This window comes from Lynx rufus, unplaced genomic scaffold (genome assembly GCF_022079265.1).
Source record: "Lynx rufus isolate CCGP_SWC_20201006 ecotype Redwood Valley unplaced genomic scaffold, mLynRuf1.p SCAF_2, whole genome shotgun sequence".
Lineage (NCBI taxonomy): Eukaryota > Metazoa > Chordata > Mammalia > Carnivora > Felidae > Lynx > Lynx rufus.
In genome coordinates, this window is record NW_025814834.1 from 70,266,889 (window position 1) to 70,288,007 (window position 21,119).

General features: G+C 39.1%; 1 long non-coding RNA gene across 4 annotated transcripts; it reads right to left on the bottom strand.

Annotated features, from left to right (window-relative positions):
- Positions 1–6,982: 6,982 nt before the first annotated feature.
- On the bottom strand, positions 6,983–21,069 carry LOC124514968 (uncharacterized). Of its 4 annotated transcripts, XR_006962712.1 has the most exons (5): positions 20,766–21,069; positions 20,401–20,485; positions 10,308–10,496; positions 7,121–7,300; positions 6,983–7,015 (listed from the first exon to the last, which is right to left on the bottom strand). It is a non-coding gene; the product is annotated as an uncharacterized LOC124514968 (long non-coding RNA). The 4 variants fall into 4 exon arrangements; XR_006962710.1 differs by lacking the exon at positions 6,983–7,015 and having other exon boundaries at positions 7,043–7,300; XR_006962713.1 differs by lacking the exon at positions 6,983–7,015 and having other exon boundaries at positions 7,043–7,300; positions 20,401–20,506.
- Between the last annotated feature and the right edge of the window lie 50 nt (positions 21,070–21,119).

Genomic DNA, 21,119 nt, shown 5'->3' on the forward strand with positions numbered 1-21,119 from the left:
CCACCTCATCTCTGATTGACTTCGCGCACCCAGCCCCCCTCTTGCTCAGTTCCTATTGGCTCGCTCAGGTCTCGCGCTCTCTCCTTACCAAACTGCAGAGAAGGCTTTGCTCCGGTAACTTACTTACTCTCTTTTTGGCAAGGATCTCCAGGTTGAAGTTTCCTTTTCCTGAGAACCCCTAAACCCGCTAGTCCATGGTTTCTTTTAACCTACTCTTCCACTCTTTTGAGCTGTGCTTCCAAATATACATTTGTGAATTTCAAAACTTTCAGTTACTCACATTTATTTTTGCGTAATGTTGACGTCACATCATCAAACTTTGAAACCTTCATCATCTCTGCCCCAAGGGGAGTGCTTCTGAGCTAAAACCCACTTCATGCGAAATTTTACCAGGTTATTTGTAGTTTGATAGAGAAATGGCGAATAGAGTTGCCAGATTTAGCACATAAAAACACAGAATGTTCAGTTAAATTTCATTTTCAAATAAACGATGATTTTTTTTTAATGTATGCAGGTCCCAAATATCACACGAGATATACACTTATACTGAAACATTCGCTGTTTATACGTTAGTACACAGGATGGCCTGTATATTTTCTGGGAACTCTACCGATGACTCAACCTTTAGGCGAACTCTTCGGAAATGCCCCTTAATTATATGCACCTAGCCAACAACTTGGTTTATATCACATGGTGAAAAAAGTTATTTTAATGTATTAAGTAACAGTATTTGATAGTTCTGCTATTCTCTGGAACTCAAATGAATTTTGTAGCTCTGGCTTTAAAAAGACCGTATGCACATACACGCATGAGAGAACAGGATAGCTGTAGCTTTAGCTTAAAAATGGAAAAAAAAAAAAAAAAGAGCAGGATGGTATTAGATCTGAAGAAAATGTATCTTAACATTTTAAGGATGGGGGATGAGATTTAGATATATATTAGCAGAGGAAAACAACCTTGCAAAGCTGAGTAACAATTGCCCAGCTACACAACAAAGAAGAAACATACCTTCTGAAATTTTATCAGGAAGAGGCAGAGAGAAAGGAAGATTGCTAATGTACAGGAGACTCTTGAGAAAGTGTGTGTTTAGTTCCTCTAACACAATAAGAAATACTTTAGGCTATAAAGTTAAATTAGTGGCATAAATAAAAAGATGATAAAACCTACTTGACAAAAGGAAAAACATGACTGTTAAAGCATCAAGTGATAATGCATTACAAAGCAAAACAAATCATAGCAAGGTCTGATTCTAAATGATTAACTACATACTCAAATGCTCAGAAAGGATTGAGTGTTTTACATCTACAGTGTTAGTCTAAATCTCTGGTCAGAATTTTTGTGCATTTTTTTTTTCATCATAATAGACTGAGTTTGTATTGCATTTGTGTATATCAGGGATCAAGTCTCCTTAGCTCTCTTGCATTGCTACAAATCTACTTTCAAAGATAGGGATAGTATTTCCCTCAAGGGCAGAGAAATTTGTTGCAAGCTAACAAAGATACTCTTTCCCTCCAGGGCAAAGTTTGGGTAGGTTTGCTAGCAAGAAATTCCAAAACTTGCAGTTCCTCCATTCTGATACAAACTAACTGCTTGCACAGCACTTGCCTAGCAGGTCCAGCTCACACTGAGGGATTTGGGAGCATGAGGAATCTATGGGACCCTGAAGCTCACACTGCCTGTTGTGCTATGAATAATAAAATCCTTTGTCTCTGACAGAGGAATCTCATGCATCTGCAACTTCTATGAAACTGTGACAGGCTACTGGTTGGCTTACAAGTGAGATAAAATGTCAAGACCTTAGAAGATGCCGTTCCAAAATATGCCACTTTGGCGTAAGGATTATTTTGAATTGAAAGCAACTGAGAAGAAGCAGACACAAGAAAAGCTCCTGCCCTCCCTGCATTTGCCTAAAATCATGCCATAAATTTACAAAAGTGTCCTTCCTCCCTCTCTACCAGGAAGGACAAAGATGATTCCTGCGACAACTTAGACCCTTATCAATGGAGAAGATGCAGACATAAATCTGCATAACAAATCTTACACTTGATTACACTGCTTTTCCAGGCAACCTCCCCACAATTAGTCTCCCCCTCACCTTTCTTCCTTTTCTCTTTAGCTGAAAATGGTATCTAAGCTTGAATCACCTCTGAAAGTTATTAATTTTTCCCTGGGTATCTCCCATGTATACGTGAGGATACATGTTATTAAACATCTGGGTTTATTCTGTTGGTAATCTGTTTTTTATTACAGGGGTGTCAGCCAAGAACTCAGAAAGGTAAAAGGAGAATTACTTTACCTCTTGTACAGAACACCACTGTCTGCAGCATCTCTCTAAACCTAGTATTTCAAATTATAAATTTTCTAGTATAGGAATTTAAAAATTCAAATGAGCCCATAAAGAGGTTTTTTTAAGTATATAGTAATGAAAATTTACCTCCATGATTCAGTTAGCATTGTATGACCAATGTCGTTTTATGAAAATGTAAAAACACAATGTTTTGTAAAAAAAAAAAAAAATGTAGAACATTACATTTCTAAAATGTAAAAAAAAACCCATCCAATTTTAAATTATACATTTTCTTTTCTGAAAACACTCCATTATTCTATAAAAATAGCTGCTTACACAGTGAATACTGTGTAACAGGCACTGTGTGCTGTGATGAGCTGTTGCTCAAAACAGCGCCATCAGGTATATACTATTATTATCTCCATTTCACAAATGTGAAAAGTATGGTGGAAAACTGTATATCACTTGCCCAGAGTTGCATAGTTGGTAGCAAAGCTGAGATTAGAACTCAGGCCACCTTGGCTGCAGAATGTAATCTCTAACAATGCATTTTCCCTTCCCTGCCCACTCCCCACTGTATCATCTTAAAATACAGTAAAAACGATTTACACTATAGGAGAAAATGGTTTAAGGAGTAGAAAAACAGCACACCAATAACTAGACAAGTAGACAAGAAAATTCATTGTTTTGACTAAGATGAGCCAATCAAATTACTTCTCTTACACAAGATACAAGTTTTCTGGTGAGCATTAAGCTTTCATGATTATGTCTATTTATGGTATTTCTTCCTAATCCTCTTGAACTTTGGTCTTACCATAAATTTAGATATTAAACTAACCAGTAAAATACAAACACTGAATTAATAATGTTTTCCTTTCCTATCTGTTGCTACCTCATTTTTCTTTCCCTCTATACAGGGGGGGTGGGGGAGTAGGGAGTAGGGAGTAGGGATAGGAGAGACAGGGACATAAGCGCCAAGCATAAAATTTTAATGCTCCTCAGCAAACTTCAGTTGCAGAGCCAGAGGCTACCTCTCTCACAGAATTTATTTATATATGCTAAATACTATAACAAGACATACCGACTAATGAAAAACAACATTACAGGAGCTTATTTTATATCATTAAGAAATGTCACTTAGACTGATTCATTTATTCAAAAAATTATTGAACATCTATAATGTGGCACTGGTTTAAATAAGAAAAAAAATACACCAGGGTTGGAGGAAGTTTTGTGCTTCTGGACGTTACATTCTGGCAGAGAGAACAAACAAAAAGTGAAGACAATAAATCAAGTCTGTGGTATGTCAGGAGAGGATAAGTGCGTGGAACAAAAGGAAAACAAAAGCTGGGTGGGGGAGTAAGGTGACAGAGCAGGTTGCTCAAGATAACCTCATTGAGAAGGTGAAGTTTGAGCAAAGACTTGACCTGAGTAAGTTAGACATGTAGTAACCTGCAGGAAGAATGTTCCAGCAAAACCAGAGCTACAGTTCTAAGGCAGAAGCCTTCTGACCTGTCAGAGAACAGCAAGGAGACCAGTGAGTCTGGTGTGGATGGAGCCAGAGGGAAAGTCTAATAATGGTTACAGAGGAGGGGGAATGGGGCAGGTCACCCTGGGCCTTTATTAGGCATTGTAAAGACTTTATACTCTGGGTGAGATTAAGAACCCACGGAGGGTTTGGGGCCTTAGCAGAACATAATATGATTTAATTTGTAAAAGATCACTCTTCCAGCTGTGTTGACAATAGACTGAAGGGGGTTAGCATGGAAGCAAGGAGATCCAGGGGTGCCTGGGTGGCTCAGTCAGTTGAGTGTCCGACTTCAGCTCAGGTCATGATCTCGAGGTCTGTGGGTTCGAGCCCTGTGTCAGGCTCTGTGCTGACAGCTTGGAGCCTGGAGCCTGCTTCAGATTCTGTCTCCCTCTCTCTCTGCCCCTTCCCCGCTCATGCTCTGTCTCTCTCTCTGTCAAAATGGATAAACATTAAAAAAATTAAAAAAAAAAAAAAGCAAAGAGATCTGATAGCAATCTGTTGGTAATTTAGAGATGGTGGTAATTTAGAGATGTTTGCCAGGGTTAGCAGCTGAGATGGGAGATGTGGTGAAATTACTTTTTATTTTTAAGGTAAGGTACTGATGTTTTCGATTTGCCCTTTATTTATTTATTTTTTTTTTTGTTAATGTTTATTTATTTTTGAGAGTGAGACAGACAGAGTGCAAGCTGGGGAGGGGCAGAGAGAGAGGGAGACACAGAATCAGAAGCAGGCTCCAGGCTCTGAGCTGTCAGCACAGAGCCCGACGCGGGGCTTGAACCCACAGTGAGATCGTGACCTGTGCTGAAATCAGACGCTTAAGCGACTGAGCCACCCAGGTGTCCCTAGATTTGCCCTTTAATGACATGGTGATAAATAACTCTCTCCTTGACCAAACTCTAGCCAGGTTCTTCTGAGCTCTCTTCTTGACTAAGCCTTAATCCTGGCCTATAAAGAATTGAACAAACACTAACATAGTTTGACAGCTCCAGGCTGCATCCCTAGGATGACTGTAGCTCCCTTTAAAGTGCTTATCTGAGAGAACTCAAGCCTGCCAAAAGAATTTACTGTTTGTTCCAGCCAACATCTGAAGATCGGGCCTACTCTCCTAGTCCCTGTGAGAGGGTAGGAACCTAACTTGGAGAAACGCCAGCAGACAAACCCAGATGTGTTTCACATCGACTAAACCCCTCTTACTACTTTTTGTAATTTTTCTTTTTCCTGACACTATAAAGCCCCCACTTACTCCTTTCCTATTCTCTCACTCTCCCTTTTAAATACCCTGTCACTTCTGTAGAAATCAAAGTTGAATTCCATCCACTCTGGACATTTTTCCCCATTATTGTTATTGTAAATATTTCCCTATTATTTAGTATAAATAGTATATTATGGATTAAAATCATCCTTACCACTTTAACTAGTCCTGCTTTGTTTATCTTTGCCAATGGTAAAGACCAAGGAAGAGTTGTTTGGGGTGGCCAAATCAAAACTCAATACGGTACATGTGAGACTTGGGATGTCTGTGAAACTAGGTGATAGTGTGAGGTAGGTTGTTGATCTAAGAGGCTGGATGGAGTGCACAGCTTAGCTAGTGATGGTTCGTACCAACCACCCAGCATCTGTATCTTAATGAACCTTGCTATTCTCCACTTGTTACATATGCAGCAACTGTTGGGAGGTAGGGAAGAACTTGGTGGGACGTGGAAGGTATTCCTCCGAAGTGGTCTTAAAGTGAAAATTAATTGCTGATGCTGGTAATGAAATAAGAGGGGCCCAAGAAATGAATACCCCTTACATCATTTTCCTAGAAATTAATAACAGAAATAGATTTATGACCTAGTAGGTAAAAGGTATAGCTTATTACATACGCAAAATGATTCTGGCAAATTTTAAGTCCATGTAGTTTGAGAAACTACACACACACACAATGTCTCAGCTCATGCTGCCATAACAAAACACCACAGACTGGCTGACCTAAAGAACAGGAGTTTATTTCTCACAATTCTGGAAACTGAAGGTCCAAGATCAAGGTGCCGGCAGGGGCAGTGTCTGGTCAGAACTCTCTCCTTGGGTTGCAGATGGCCGCCTTCTTGCTGTATCCACACATGGTTCTTCCTCATTCTTGCTCTGTCCTCTGACTATGTGGGTGGAGAGAGACAGAGGAAGTAAGTTCTCTGTTGTCTCTTCTTATAAGGGCATTACTCCCATCGTGAGAGTTACACCTTCCTCATCTCATCTAAACCTAATTAACATCCAATGATTCCCAATATCATTACACTGGGGCTTAGGGCTTCAACAAATACATTTTAGGGGGGGCACAGTTCCATCTATATAGCACATCAAATCTGGAAGGTGAGGAAGAGGAAATATGTCCATACGTTAGTCATAACATCCACTGTTGTGTCATCACCTTAGATCTGCCCTAGTATTTGTTTATCTATTTTATGCTAAAATGTATTCATACAGATTTCATGCCATGGTTTTAATTGATATACATGCAATAATTGTCATACTTTTTGAGGAAACTATTTATTGTTTTTATGGAATAACATATCATACGGAATAATGAAGGCTCTGTATGTATTATTTGTACAAGGCATAAAAATGTGACAGTATAAAATGAAACTATCCAGTAATAATTTTATTATCAAACTATTGCAAGTGCCTAAGGGTTAATGCCCACTAGTGAGGACAGAGAAAAATAAGCTTCACAAATAAGACAGAAGTAAATATTATTTGTCTTTTATTACTGAGACCAGCCACTTGACAAACTGCCCTTATTCAGCTAAGCTTTCAACAACAGTTTTTCTGTTTCTAATTTCCGTAATATTAGGTACTCTTTTGGCAGAAGCACAAACTCAAAAGCCATTTAAAAAAGAGTAATGCGTATATGAAAAGTGTCAACAGGGCTCTTCAGAGAGGTGAAGAATGGTAGTTTCATAATACATACTTCCTCACTTGGATCATCAGGCACTATTAAGCAATCTAGATTCAATGCAAACTTCTTTAGAAATTCTAAAACTGTATCTAAAATGCTGACCACAAAATGTGTCCACAAAAAAATCCTCAAAAACAGCTGCGATACTTACGCGCCTAGGTGGCTCAGTCAACTGCACATCCAACTCTTGATCTCAGCTCAGGTCTTGATCTCAGGGTCGTGAGTTCAAGCCCCACATTGGACTCCACACTTGGCGTGGAGCCTACTTAAAAAAGAAAGAAAGTAGAAGCGCAAGCTGCAATACTGATTAATAACCTTGATAAAATAATCTGTTACTCAGGAAATGTTGGAAAAATACCCATCTTACATGTTAAATCCAGGTTTCATGCTTGTGAATATCAATTAGACTCCATATCAATAACATGGGATCATACACTTTCAAAATTATAGAAATATAGAAAAAACTAATGTTGACTGAATACTTATTTTAGCTGGTGCTTATCCTTGGTTAGTAACTTGCTCACATACAATGGGAATTAGAGTAGTCCTGTTACAAAAAAACAAAAATATTTTGATCAAAAACATAAAAGTGCTTAAACACATTACAGACTAAAAGCTGAGATCATTCCACTTCTACACTAATGCTTAGTTGTTTTGCATATGTGTGAAGATAAGATTGCCCCTCTCTCTCATCAATGTGAAACTATTGGTAGGAATAAGACGCAGTAATAGAAATTTTAACAACTACAACCTATTTATTTATATAGCACATGATGCTTTTCATAGCTATTTTGGACATTATCATATTTGAGTTTCCTCCAAATCTTGTGAAATTAGTAGCACCAATTATATTTTAAGAGGAAACTAAGATAGTAATAAGTTGAATTATGGAGGGAGACACAGATCGAAAGAGTTGCAAAATATTTTTAAAACAAAACATGACCTGATTCATTCATGTTTGGAAAATGACAACCTACAGTGCTCCTATAGTTTTGAATGAATGAATGAATGAATGAATATATGAATGAAGTCCCATGCTTAGAGCTTTTTAAGTTGCTTAAACTAAGAATTAAACTGGGTAGGGGCGCCTGGGTGGCTCAGTCGGTTAAGCGTCTGACTTCAGCTCAGGTCACAATCTCACAGTCAGTGAGTTCGAGCCCCGCATCAGGCTCTGGGCTGATGGCTCAGAGCCTGGAGCGTGCTTCCAATTCTGTGTTTCCCTCTCTCTCTGCCCTGCCCCCGTTCATGCTCTGTCTCTCTCTGTCCCAAAAATAAATAAAAACGTTAAAAAACAATTAAAAAAAAGAATTAAACTGGGTAGAACTTTATTGCTTGAGTTATCCTAAATTAAAAACTGAACTAAATAAAAAGAAAAAAAACTGGTACTCTCTGTGTATATAGTCCCTGAGGTTGGGATTATGATATATACTAACATTGATGAGGACTCATGATCAGAAATGGTGTCAGGAGCAACCTGGGTAGGTGTAACAAGCCCAGCTAATGCCCCATCCAAGATTTGCTTCATTTCACCTACCTCGGACATTTGTTTTGCTCTCCTGCCTTTAGCCAAAAAACTCAGTTGCTGCCATATCCATCAGAAAACAGCAGATGGCACACTCAAGCATAGTAATTGAGAAACTGCAATAAAGTCACCATTTACAAAGGTGTTGATACAGTTAAGAGTCACCAAAAAGGGATGATGGGGCATCTCAGAGCAAGCTACGATGAGAATCCATTACTGCCCTTAGGATGAGAGGGCAAGGCAAAGAAGCAGTGTTGAAACCTAAAGAGAGTAGCTATACAGAGACAGCCATCTGACACATGACCTTTAGTAGAAGGATACATGATGAACTACACAGAAAGGAGCTGAGGGAACAAATACTACAACCTCACTCTTTTCCCTGCCTCTGATCACCTGTCAGTGCTTCCACTGGCTGATCTCAATCAGAAGCCAGCGGGAAAGAGAGTTCATGGATGCAGTCCATAAAGGTCAGCATCCCGGGGCACAGTGCAAAATAGAGGGTAGAGCATGGGTCTTCAGGAACAAGTGGAAAATATCATGCACGTTGAAGAAAAAGAAATTCTACAACTTACACTTACAATCCTGCCAGAATTTGACAACTTTTCAATGAGAAACTCAACCCATTTAATTTTTCTGTCAGGTAAGGCAAAAATCCAGGCAAATTGCATACAATAAATATTTATAGAATAATTATATTGAATGGTGAATTAAATCCAAAGGGATGATTAAACAAATAGGCTATATAGAAGGTGGGGGGAAGGAGGGAGAGAGAGGAAGAGACAGAGATAGAAAAGATAGAAAGAGAGAGAGAGCAAACATGAACCTAAGTTTTTATTCAGCCACCATGATTCTAGTAAAGGAGAATGTAACCTAGCAACAGAAGTTTTACAAAACAGTTTGCTCATAAATTGTTGAAAATGGTAGTGATATCAGAATGCATAATTAAATAAAGAGAAGTTACCAAAGCGCTGGCTGGGGACAGAGAGAACTAATATCTAAGTAGATGGGTAAGAAAGATCAAGTGGTTTGTGGGGTGCCTGGGTGGCTCAGTCGGTTGAGCGACCGACTTTGGCTCAGGTCGTGATTTCACGGTTTGTGAGTTTGAGCCCCTCGTCGGGCTCTGTGCTGACAGCCCAGAGCCTGGAGCCTGCTTTGGATTCTGTGTCTCCCTCTCTCTCTGCCCCTCCCCCACTCATGCTCTGTCTCTCTCTGTCTCATAAATAAACATTAAAAAAAATTGAAAGAAAGATCACGTGGTTCTTAATATTCAAATTCTGATGTAAAACCTTTTTACACATTAGTTTAAATAAATATTCACATAAAGTGAAAACTGTTTAGAAGGAAACAAAACTAATTTTTGCTGGAAAAGCATGTGCCTAAAATAGATCCTTTTCAGTCTAAATTTGAAAAAAAGTAAGTATAATCTCAACCTTGCAGGAAAACGTTTATCTTTAAGTTTGTGACCCTATCATAGTTTTTCAATAATGAAAAAAACAGCCGATACTTAGATCAATTTTGGTATTTCCTCCTGATTGATATTTGGTAATATTTATGTGTAAAACTATCAGCTAACCACATCATGTGGTTAATACCAATAAATTAATTACCAATGTCATAAATTAATACCAATGTCAGAGTTAGGATAATTTCTCTTTATCACTACTGATTTCATTTATTTACACACACATTGTGAGTTCAAGGGTATATGTTAATTGTTGTATGTACTATATTTTCTTATTTTCTGTATTCCTGACTCTCAGGCATCTGGGACCTCTCCGCCTCGAGAGAGACTGGCCCTCTTAGAGACAGCCAATTTTTAGAGATAGCAAATGACTCAACTGTCATACATAAACTAGGCAATCCACAGTCCCTGCCCTAAACTACCTCCTTTCTGGGCTCTTTCACCCCAAAGGACAGTACTTCTCTGCATTAATCTCCCCGGGGCTGGACAACAGGCAGCTAGAGATAACCTCCCTGCCCAGAGCCCTCTAAAATTATTCAAACTCGTCAATTCTAACCCTACCTACCTTACCTCGCATTGCCTTTCCCATAGAAACCACAATAAAGGCTTCTGCCCATGCTTCCCTTGTTCCTTCTGCCTCTTGACTGACCCCGGCATTTCTCTATGTGGTCCTCCATGGGTGATGTGCCCCTCTTATTGGAAATTGTAACAAGCTGTTTTTCCAATGGCAGTCACCTCTGATCTGTTGGCCTTACCATACTGGAAAAATAAGAAAATTTACATGTTAAAACAGTTGGTACTAGTCATTATTGTTTATGCTAATGCCTAAAAGAACTGGGCAATAAATAGTTTAGAGCTTTATAATTGACTCCGAGTTCATCTTCTGGCTCTGTGACATTGGGCAATGTAATAAAACTTTTATGAATCTTGGTTCCTCCTCTGGAAAATGGGGATATTCCCTTCTAGAAGATCCATTAGTCCCCTTTATGTTGCTCTCTGCTTTTATAAAATAAGTCTATACCAAATTATCTTTATCATCTTTATCTTTATCTTCCCATTGGGAAATATAGATTACCTACCTTTTCTTTTATGTGTTAAAAATTCTATACCGTTCATAGTTGCGATTTTACTTAATTGATACCAGCCAAATCGGTTCTGACACAGTTAATATTGACAGTAAAAACCCCACAAGGTGGCGGCAGAGGAAACACAATTATAAGCAGGTTGTATACAAGAGCCTGAGGAAGGAAGCAAGGTCTGGCTTCCCCTTTCCGAATACCTTTCTGAGAATGGGGAGATACAGCCGAATGTCAACCACTTGGCCTGGGCTGCTTTGAGTCTGCCACCTCCTCAGAGAGTCACTTGTCATCAAAGTTCCAGGTACTTAATGAGCCACAGGCAGTTCTTGGGCCCACCTGAGAACCTGGGTCAGCTTTTGGAATTCATTTTGTGAAGAAGCTCAAGTTTTCTCTACAATTCATTGTGGCATTCCACAAATATTAAATGTTAATATTATTCTTAATTCCTTTTTTTAAAGTTTATGTATTTATTTTGAGAGAGAGTGCAGGAGGGGCAGAGAGAGAGGGAAGAGAGACAGAGTCCCAAGCAGGCTCCATACTGTCAGCACAGAGCCTGATGTGGGGTTCGAACTCACGAATGGGATCATGACCTAAGCCAAAACCAAGAGTTGGCCGCTTAACCAACTGAGCCAACCAGGCGCCCCAAATATTATTCTTAATTCCTAATCAATGACATACAGCACATTTATGTGCACATAACTAGTCTGTTCCTGAAAAAGAAAATATTTGTAAAATGTATTAAATCAAACACCACTCGCAATCGATGCTTGCAGCCTTATTTACATTTATCCATCTATTAAAATCACAAATCCTTCATCTTGAAATATTTTTAAGTGCATCACTTGTAGTAATAAAATAATTTGGACCGCTCTGTAACTAAAAACAAATTCCCACATAGCACAATATGTCTCTCTTGAATCTTTTACTGCATTGGAGGAGAAAGAATCAATGAATTAACACCATCTGTGCTAACTAAGTTCCAAAATTTTTGCACCAGTTCTAAAGGTTGGGAAGGACTATGCAAACTCCCCTAAGACTATACACCTTCAACACAAATATGCATTATAGACAAGCAAATGCAATGCACAAACACACGTCCTAATTAGGAATTTAAAGGAGAAAGATTAAATCATTTTACCAGGAATCAGGAAATATTTTACAAAAGTATTTTTAAGATATTTTAAAATATTTAAAAAAGTAAATCGTAAGTTGTACAAATATGAAATCATTACACATTTTAGGATCATTTGCTTTATAAAATGTGGTATCATTTGCAGCCTGAGTGAATTGGTGTGTCATTCTTTGAGTCACTGACTGATTCTACTCATGCCTTCTTTCACTTATAACAAGCGTAGAAGTCCCTTTCCCTCCCTCAACAAAGTCCCTTTCCCTCCCTCAACAATATGGTATACTGTTTTCAGAACTTGCCCAAATTTTTTCATATGTGGTTCTGTGAAAAAATGGCTGGGGCAAAGGCAGCTGCCCAGCCTAAACTCAGAGTTTTGACTTGTTGGGAGACAGTTCAAGAAGGCTGTACTACTTGGGGCACCTGAGTGGCTCAGTCGGTTGAACACTGGACTCTTGATTTTGGCTCAGGTTGTGGGATTGACGCCCGTGTAGAGCTCCACACTGGTCATGAAGGCTGCTTGGGATTCTCTCCCTCTCTCTCTGTCCCCTCCCCTCTTGAGCTCTCTCTTCTTCTCTCTATAAAATGAAAAAAAGAGTCTCTGGTACAATATTTCTATTTCTTTAAAGAATTCTTTATAGGGACGCCTGGGTGGCGCAGTCGGTTAAGCGTCCGACTTCAGCCAGGTCACGATCTCGCGGTCCGTGAGTTCGAGCCCCGCGTCAGGCTCTGGGCTGATGGCTCAGAGCCTGGAGCCTGTTTCCGATTCTGTGTCTCCCTCTCTCTCTGCCCCTCCCCCGTTCATGCTCTCTCTCTATCCCAAAAATAAATAAACATTTAAAAAAAAAAAAAAAAAGAATTCTTTATACGTCATGTTCTGGTCTTTCAGCACAGAAATTTTCAAATGCTTGTCCAAATATATGGAAAAATGTGGAATTTTTTTCTCACAACAATTTTTTTTAAATGAGTCTCTTGACCTAGTCATGGCCTTGAGGTCATCAGGGATTAGCCACTGTCATATTCAAAATCATGCCTTTTATCAGGCAAAAGTTAATGTCCCTTGTCTTCCTCAGAAGAAATTGTGTCAGGGATGCCAGAAAGACTTGAGGTGAGGTCTATTTAAAACTTGATTCCTTGGACCAGAGGAAAGTCCTTACTGTGGTCGATTGTACAAGTAGATATTTGTGGACTGTTTAGCATGACCACCAGATTCTCTGACACCACCAGTGTGCTTTTCTCCTCCAAATGTACCTCTAGTCTCAGTCCCAAAGTATAAAGTATATAAAAGATGATCTGCTGTTTTTGGAGTAGGAGTGGGGCCCAGAGCCTTGCCCACTGAGCCTCTCTCCATACCCCTCTAAGGTGTCACTATGTCATATTAAGTTTCCTCAAAGTACAGTTTGAATATTAGTCACCAAGGGTATGACAGACTTGGAATAACAGTGGCTACACAATGGAGCTTTATTGGGTGTGAAACTTGGATTTCCTGATAGTCTTCCTAATTTCCCTCTTAATGGTAGAAGAAGTATAAGAAATTCCAGTTGCTTAACATAAGGAAGACAGTTGTTTTGAACCAGAGGAGTCGCTGATTCTCTTTGCTGGACCAGTGGGTTGGGGACTACCCAGAGCCTAGGTAACAGTTAGGTGTAAGATAAGCTAAAATTCCTCTAACGTCATTCAGGTTCAGATTTTCTGCCCTTGTTTGTTACTTTCCAGTTCACACACATTAGATGACCTTTTTAATTGAATTTATATATGATCCATTTTTTTTTTCAAATATCTGCTGGAGATTTACATTCTGAAGTGTTCACAGTGCTACTGCCTTGGAGGTATGTATTTTCTGTGATGTAGAATACATTTCATTTGTTCTAGGAAAATATCTGACAATGTCCAGGTCAATGGATTTGGTAGACAAATGTTGCAAACTACATTTCTCAGAACAAAGTGCTGGAAATGTATGTTCATTTATATCTTGGCTTTAGCTAAACTGAATGGGAATGACCCAGGAAGTACACAAAGCGCAGCTGAGTTTTTCATATTCACCTGGGTAGCCTAGGAAACTACTTACCTACTCACTAAAATTTATCTGTAACCCCCAAATCATTACTTTTGATGAATCATTGGTGGATCTGTGCAGAGTAGCGAAAAATTTGAATCACCTAATGCGGATGTTCCCAGCCGAGGCTGAACAAGGCGAAGTTTTCCCTTCTTGTTTCAGCTCTCATACTATGAACAAGTGTCCTTTTCATGGTATATTTAGTGCCGATTTTTTGCATTTTTGTGCTTTTTGTTGGTGATTTCACTGTTTAAAATGACTCCAAGCAGAGTCCTGAAGTGTTATCTGGTGTTTCCAAGCACAGGAAAACTGTGATGCATCTCACAGAGAAAATGTGCATTGGATAAGCTTCCCTCAGGTATGAGTTATAGTGCTGTTTAGCGTTGAGTTCAATGTTAACGAATCAACAGTACATATTACATGAGGTGTCTTTAAACAGAAACACACACAAATCAAGGTTATATATTGATTCGTTTTTAAAATGTTGTGAGCAGAGTGTGACCTCATTCTGTATATCCCCAAGAGCAGTGGTTCTGTATTCAGTGATTCAGTACAACTTTATAGTACAAAACTATCATGAATAATGAGACTCTGCTGGACTCGGCCAGCACTAGGCTAGCAGAGGCCCTAACACCTCGTCCTCACCTCTGGCTGGAGAGCAGAATCACAAGTGGAATTGAAAGGGAAAATAACTGACACTAAAGTTCCAACAGTGGAGATTTGGATGCAGTGGATAATTGTGTACATCTTTCCATGTGAGTCTAATATGCAGCTCACCGGGCTTGAGAACAACTTCCTAACTCACTCTGTGGCCACAACAAGAATTGAACGGCTGCTTTGAAACTACTTCCCACTGGGGGTGCTCTCCAAGGGCAATATGTGTGCTCCAGTAGGGAAATCAGCTGGAAAACAAAATTTTCTAGCTTTCCTTGGGTCATCTGTGTATTTTAAAATTTAAATAAAATGGTTTCAGCGCCTAGGATAAACAGTGCCTTACTATTAAATATCAGAATTGTTTAATTTATGAGCAGATACCACTTTATGTTAGGGAAGGATACAACCCAGTTCCAGCCAATGAAATATACAAGAAATTCTGCTGCCGGGACGGGGTGGGGGTGGGGGGCTCCTAGGACATTTTTTTTTCCCTTCACTGTTGGGAGGAAGCAAATGGGAGAAACTTGATGCTCCAACCCTCTACAACAAGCTTTTAACTGAAGCTGTGAGAAGAAATAATGTTTGTAGCTACTGTAGCCATTTTGCAACCATGAGACGCATCCTAGGGTGCTGACATCAATGAATGCACTGACTCCTCTTGTTATGTGAGAAAAATCAATCCTTCTGGCTGCACCACATTTACTTAGAATTCTTCATCTTGTAGCTGAAAGCATGCCTACAGAGATGGCCCTTTCCATTCTGCAGAGCATTGTAAGTCTGGCACTATCCCTAAGATGTCTGAGGATTCCTCGGGGGCTTATGCTCTCATTGTCACCCTTGGATGGAATTCTCAATCCACGTTCCCTGTCACAATTTCAGCAGATACATTTTCTTCCTATGCAGCTCTGCTGTACCACATGGGGTCACCAGCTCCCTTTATTCACCAAAGCACCACAACACAAAGCTCTTCTTTGTGGCAGACTTTTATGAAAGATCTGGGACCAAGAAGGGTCAGTACAGCAAGTGCAACATAAGAATGTGCTTGTTATTCAATGATAGGCATTGCTGCCCAAATATCCCGGCCATCCCTGCTACTGGGAATCTCCCACAGACTCTTTCTCCCCTTGACATGTCAACATGGTCTCCCTATGAAGATCTCTTCCTTGGAGATCTCTTCCTCATCTCACATCACTCCCTGTTGAAGAGATGTGTATATGCACACAGGCATATACACCTATATTTACATAATAAGATATTGGTAGGAAATACACTTAAAATATTAATAATGCTTATCTCTGGGTGATGGGAGGACAAGTAATTAATATAATCATCTTCAGTATTGTGTTATTTCCTTCCAAAATTTCTACAGTGAACATAAACTGTTTCTTAAGTGAAACATTAATTTTATTAAAATATTCAATTCCCGAATACATTTCATATCCTATTGCATGCCTGGCAATGATATGAAATATATTCAGTTTGCATGTGTTAACTTAGTATACTGACATTTGTCACAAAGCAATACTAGAAATTGGAAATGTTCTTCCAAGATCTAAATGCTGAATTGCCCTTCTTTTTCCGACGTTCACTCTCCTTTCACCTACACATCTTCCTCTTCTACTCATATTAATTCTGCTCTACAAATTCATCACAGCCTCTAGTGCTTGGGCTCTCTAGAGCTGAGGTCTCCAAGGAGTTTGTTTTTGATTCCTTATTACTAAAAGTAGTTGACCGTGGACCATAATAAACTTTTGTATGTACTCACTTAGAAAAATCTTTACGTATACAACTATAATAATTTATCATAAAATACAAACAAATTAAATAGTAAGGCATCAGATGAAGATGAAATGACACTGTTCAATGTCATTGATATAATCCAGTGGGTTAACAATAAAAGGTATTTTGTAATTGACAATGCTTTTTTATTCAAAAAAATCTTAGTTTAACCCTTTGTGATTTAGCAATTCAAATAGATTGATTCAATTTATGTTAATATTTGATTTCAATAACTCGTTCTATAGCACACCTACTTCAAAACTTTGTCAGCTATAATATGAACAGGTGAAATAAAAATATTTAACTAATTGTATGGGGGTGGATATTAAGTAATTAGAGCAGCAACCCTTTAATCAAAATGAACACAGGATGAGACATCTAACCCCAAGTGTTTACCAGCTAAATGTCAACCGTCATTTCAAGGAAAAACACAATGACGCTCTAATCCCTCTGATTGAAGCTTGCTCTCAACCATTGGTTTTAAAATCAAGTAAAAGAAGCATGGCCAATTTCTGCCTTTGAGGTAAAGGTGTTGTTTTAACAAAAACATGTCCAAGTGACTGTTTTTGAAAAGACTTAAGCTATGGAGGAAGCATTTGGAAAAACAGATGTTTGGAAAAATGTTCACTGATACCTGATTTTTTTTTCTAACAGTGTTTGTTATGTAAAAAGACGTTTACATGTGCATGCTTACAACCAGACCTTTATAACTGAATTGGTAAAAATAATTAAGAACTGAGTATCAGGATCTGATAAACTTAGCTAAAAGTTTTAGCTTTCTGTTTTGGAACTCCTGTTTTGAAATATAAAGCTGTGACAGTACACTTTCAATAACCTTCTCTGCTAAATCAGTCTATCAGCTTCTGTTTCTTGAAAAAAGTGATACTGTCTAAAAACTCAATTACATGGCTAGTTACTATATAGGTTTACATATATACGTCACCAATTTATTTCCACTATAAATTGTGCATTCTCTGAGAGGTAGCAACATCTCTTACTCATTGCTTATATAAGAATGCTGGCAGTCGCTTCTTGGACTGGTGCTAAGTGCTTTACAGTCTAACCTTTGAACAACCTTATAGCATGGTACTGGTGTTCTTGTTTCACAAGTGCAAAATTTTAGGTGATTTTTCCTAAGAACACACAGCAATTAAGAGGCAGTGCTGAGGGTCACCTGGGTGGCTCAGTTGGTTAAGCATTGACTCTTGGTTTCTGCTCAGGTCATGATCTAACGGTTCAGGAGTTTGAGCCTCACATCGGGCTCTGTGCTGACAGTGTGGGGCCTGCTTGGGATTCTCTCTCTCTCTCTCTCTCTCTCTCTCTCTCTCTTTCTTCCCTCTGCCCCTCCCCTGCTTGTGCTGTCTCTGTCTCTCTCAAAATAAATACCTGAACTTAAAAAAAAAAAAATAGAGGCAGGGCTGAGATGTGAGTTCTGATGTCCTGGCTCAGGGTCATGACGCTTAATCAGAACAGTATACTGCTAGATTAAGTTTAAAGCCACATTCAGCTGTGAAATTATACTTCCAGTTTGCCAAAAAAAAAGTACAATTACTTCTCAATTGTACAAAACTCAGATGAAAAGTTGGACAATGGCAGGAGTCAGTTATCTTGTATCTTGCTGAATTACTGTTTCTGAGAACAAAATGCTAACAAGTGACTTTTAAAATTGATGAGGTGATGGGGCCTAAAATGTTTCTCTTGGGTTTAAAAAGAAAAGGCAGGTCTAGAAAAAAGGAAACAGATAAAATTCAACAGATTTTCTATCCCAAAGGAAAGAGGAAACAGAAACTGATATTTAGACAACAAGGAGGAGAATGAAAATGAAACTTATCAGGAAAATTGACAGAGGAAAATGCCCAAACAAAAAGCAGAAAATAAACTAAATCATGCTGCACACTTGTGGATAAAGAAAAAAGACATGTTTTGAGAGACTGGCTCGGCTTCCCCCCCCCCCATCTCCTTCTTCCAGAAGGGGTCCTATCAAGATGATGGAAGATTCCTAAAAAAGATGTTCCTTTCTATTTTCCTTCAGGCTTCTCCACCCATTCTCAGTCCTCATCATTCAATCCTCATCCAGCAAAGTGACTCTTACTTGAGAATAAATATCAATTGTTGTTGATGGATATTATGGAATGGTAATGGTGTGATTTAGAGGAGGCTGTCTATATGGAAAATCAACTGGTGAAACTATAATGTGCATTATTATCTAGGTCTTACCAAGACCAGGAACAAGACAAGGGTGCCCACTGTCCCCACTCATATTCAACATAGTACTAGAAGTCCTGAACAGAGCAATCAGGCAAGAAAAAAGAAAGGAAAGGCATCTGAATCGGACAAAAAGAAGTAAAGTTGTCTCTATTTGCAGGTGACATGATTCTATACAGAGAAAAATTTAAAGACTCCACCAAAAACCTAATTAGATCTCATCAACTAATTCATTCAGCAAAGTTGTAGGATATGAAATCAACATACAAAAATCAGTAGCATCTGTGTACACTAAAAATGAATTATCTGAAAGAGAAATAAAATGATCTCATTTACTATAGTATCAGAAACAGGAATGGATCTTACCATAGTCCTCATAGCATTTGTTCTCTATTATTTGGTATTTGTCCTCCCACTCCCATTAGAATGTGAGCTCCATAAAAAAAGAAACTTTGTTCAGTTTTATTAACTACACAAGAGCAGCACTGCTCGTATTGCAGGTACTTAATAAATATTTTCAAATTATTGTGTGAACAAATGAGGTAAGCTGAACACTAAATATCAAAGCTTCTACTTTTGACCTTCTGTCACCCCAACAGCAGTTCCATGGTGTTAAGAAGATGACATTATCTCCCCATATTTGACCATCAAAACCTTTGTATCCTCCAGTGTTTGAAACCCAAGGACAGAGGGATGAGTATTAGGGGACAGAATGATTTTTGGTTGGTTGGTTGGTTTTTGTCTCAACATACTGAGTGAAACCGGACAGCACCTGAAGAGCAGGCATGGAGGGAATTTCTTGGAATAGTCCTAAAAGATATCTTCATATACCGAATAACTAAAATTGATCATTTGAATACTTTTGTAGAGACATCTAATTTGATATCTTTTATTTAAGGGGCCAACTCCCCAAAATAAGTAAATACATAGTAGTGTTTTATGAAGAAACGTTAAAGAATAATATAAAGCAGGTTCATCTGCAAGGCCAAAGTTGCATTTCGCTTCAACAACTTTCACTATGTGTCTGACATTGGACCAGCTGCTAAGGTCAAGGCAAATAAAATTCTCATTGGGGATAATCAGCAAGGACCTACTGGTAGGACCTACTACTTGTATTATACTGGTTACTGTGTAAATATGTCCTCTCTTCAAGCAGCTTACAATCCATATAGGAAGAAAAAGCTTAGCTACATAATATCATTAGAGCATAAAATAAGATAAAATAAAATGAAGAGCTCAATTGAATATTTTGTATGCCTCTGACGAAAACAAGTATTTCTCTTACCTAGTCCAAAGCACCACCAGGCCTCCCTGTCCTATCCAAACTTCACTGAATGTGCTTTGCTAACAGATTACTTTTCCTAAACGTATCTTTTTAAAGGCTTAAGTGACCCCCTCCTTCCTCCACATAACTCTAGACCATGAGGTTCTCATCGTGAAGCATATACACTACTACCAACAGCCACCCAGGGAGGCAGAATATGAGTAGCAACCTGAAGAACTCACTTTTATGTGGCTTCTGTACTGAACCGAAGCTGCCATTTTTCAGTGTGGGTGTCTTTTTTTCCCTCATGACATAGACAAATGTTGATGTTTACTACAAGTTGGTACATTAGTTGCTAATTAAGTTCCTAGCTGCTTCAGCCAAAACTTTCTGTATTGAATCCAAGAAAAGAATGGCAGCTATATCAAAAATAAGTTGTTGGGGATTTTGTTTTGTTTTATTAAAGGAAAGTTGTATATTAAAGAATATGGGGAACTTACAGGCTGAGAGATAGAAAACCTTCATTCTTGGCTTCCTCCTAAGCTGAGTTGGTGGTTAAAGTCCCTCTTCGTCTGTCACTGGGCCCTGGTCAAAGCCAAATAAATACTACATGAGGCAAGAAAATAAGGTGTTTATCATTATTCAGTCTTTCCCCACAGACTGTAAAAGCAAAGAGGTCGTTTCGGGGGACCCACAGGAAGTCAAGTGTATTCTAGAAAGGGTGCAGGGGTCACTTCATCCTGGCGTTCTGGGTCTACACATCTCTGGAACGATGTCGTCTTAGCTTTCTTAGCTTTACCTCTTCACCCCGTACCCTGCAGTCTTAGCAACTTACCACCGGGCAGCGGGTCAGGGCAGAACCCACCTGTACGCACCAACCAAGGGTGCCTCCTTCTGTTGGCATCAGTGTTACAGGCATCTTCTCTTCGCTTCTGCACTGGGAAGTCCCCCATAACGCGCTTTCAAGCCCTGCACGTATGCTAGACGGCGGTGGGAAAGACATCTGATTTTGAGGCAGAACCCTGCAAAGAAGGGAAAACACCTGCATAAGAAGCATGGCTCCACCGGGGCTGTCTTATTCGAATTCGCTTTCTTTTTCCGTTTCCCACAGTGCCTGCGACCGAAACACGGTCCTTGCCAGGACCAACCAAAGGGCGTCTCCTCCCCAAGGAAACCTACACTCCCCGCCTGGCGGATTACGTCGGGAAAGCCCTGACGC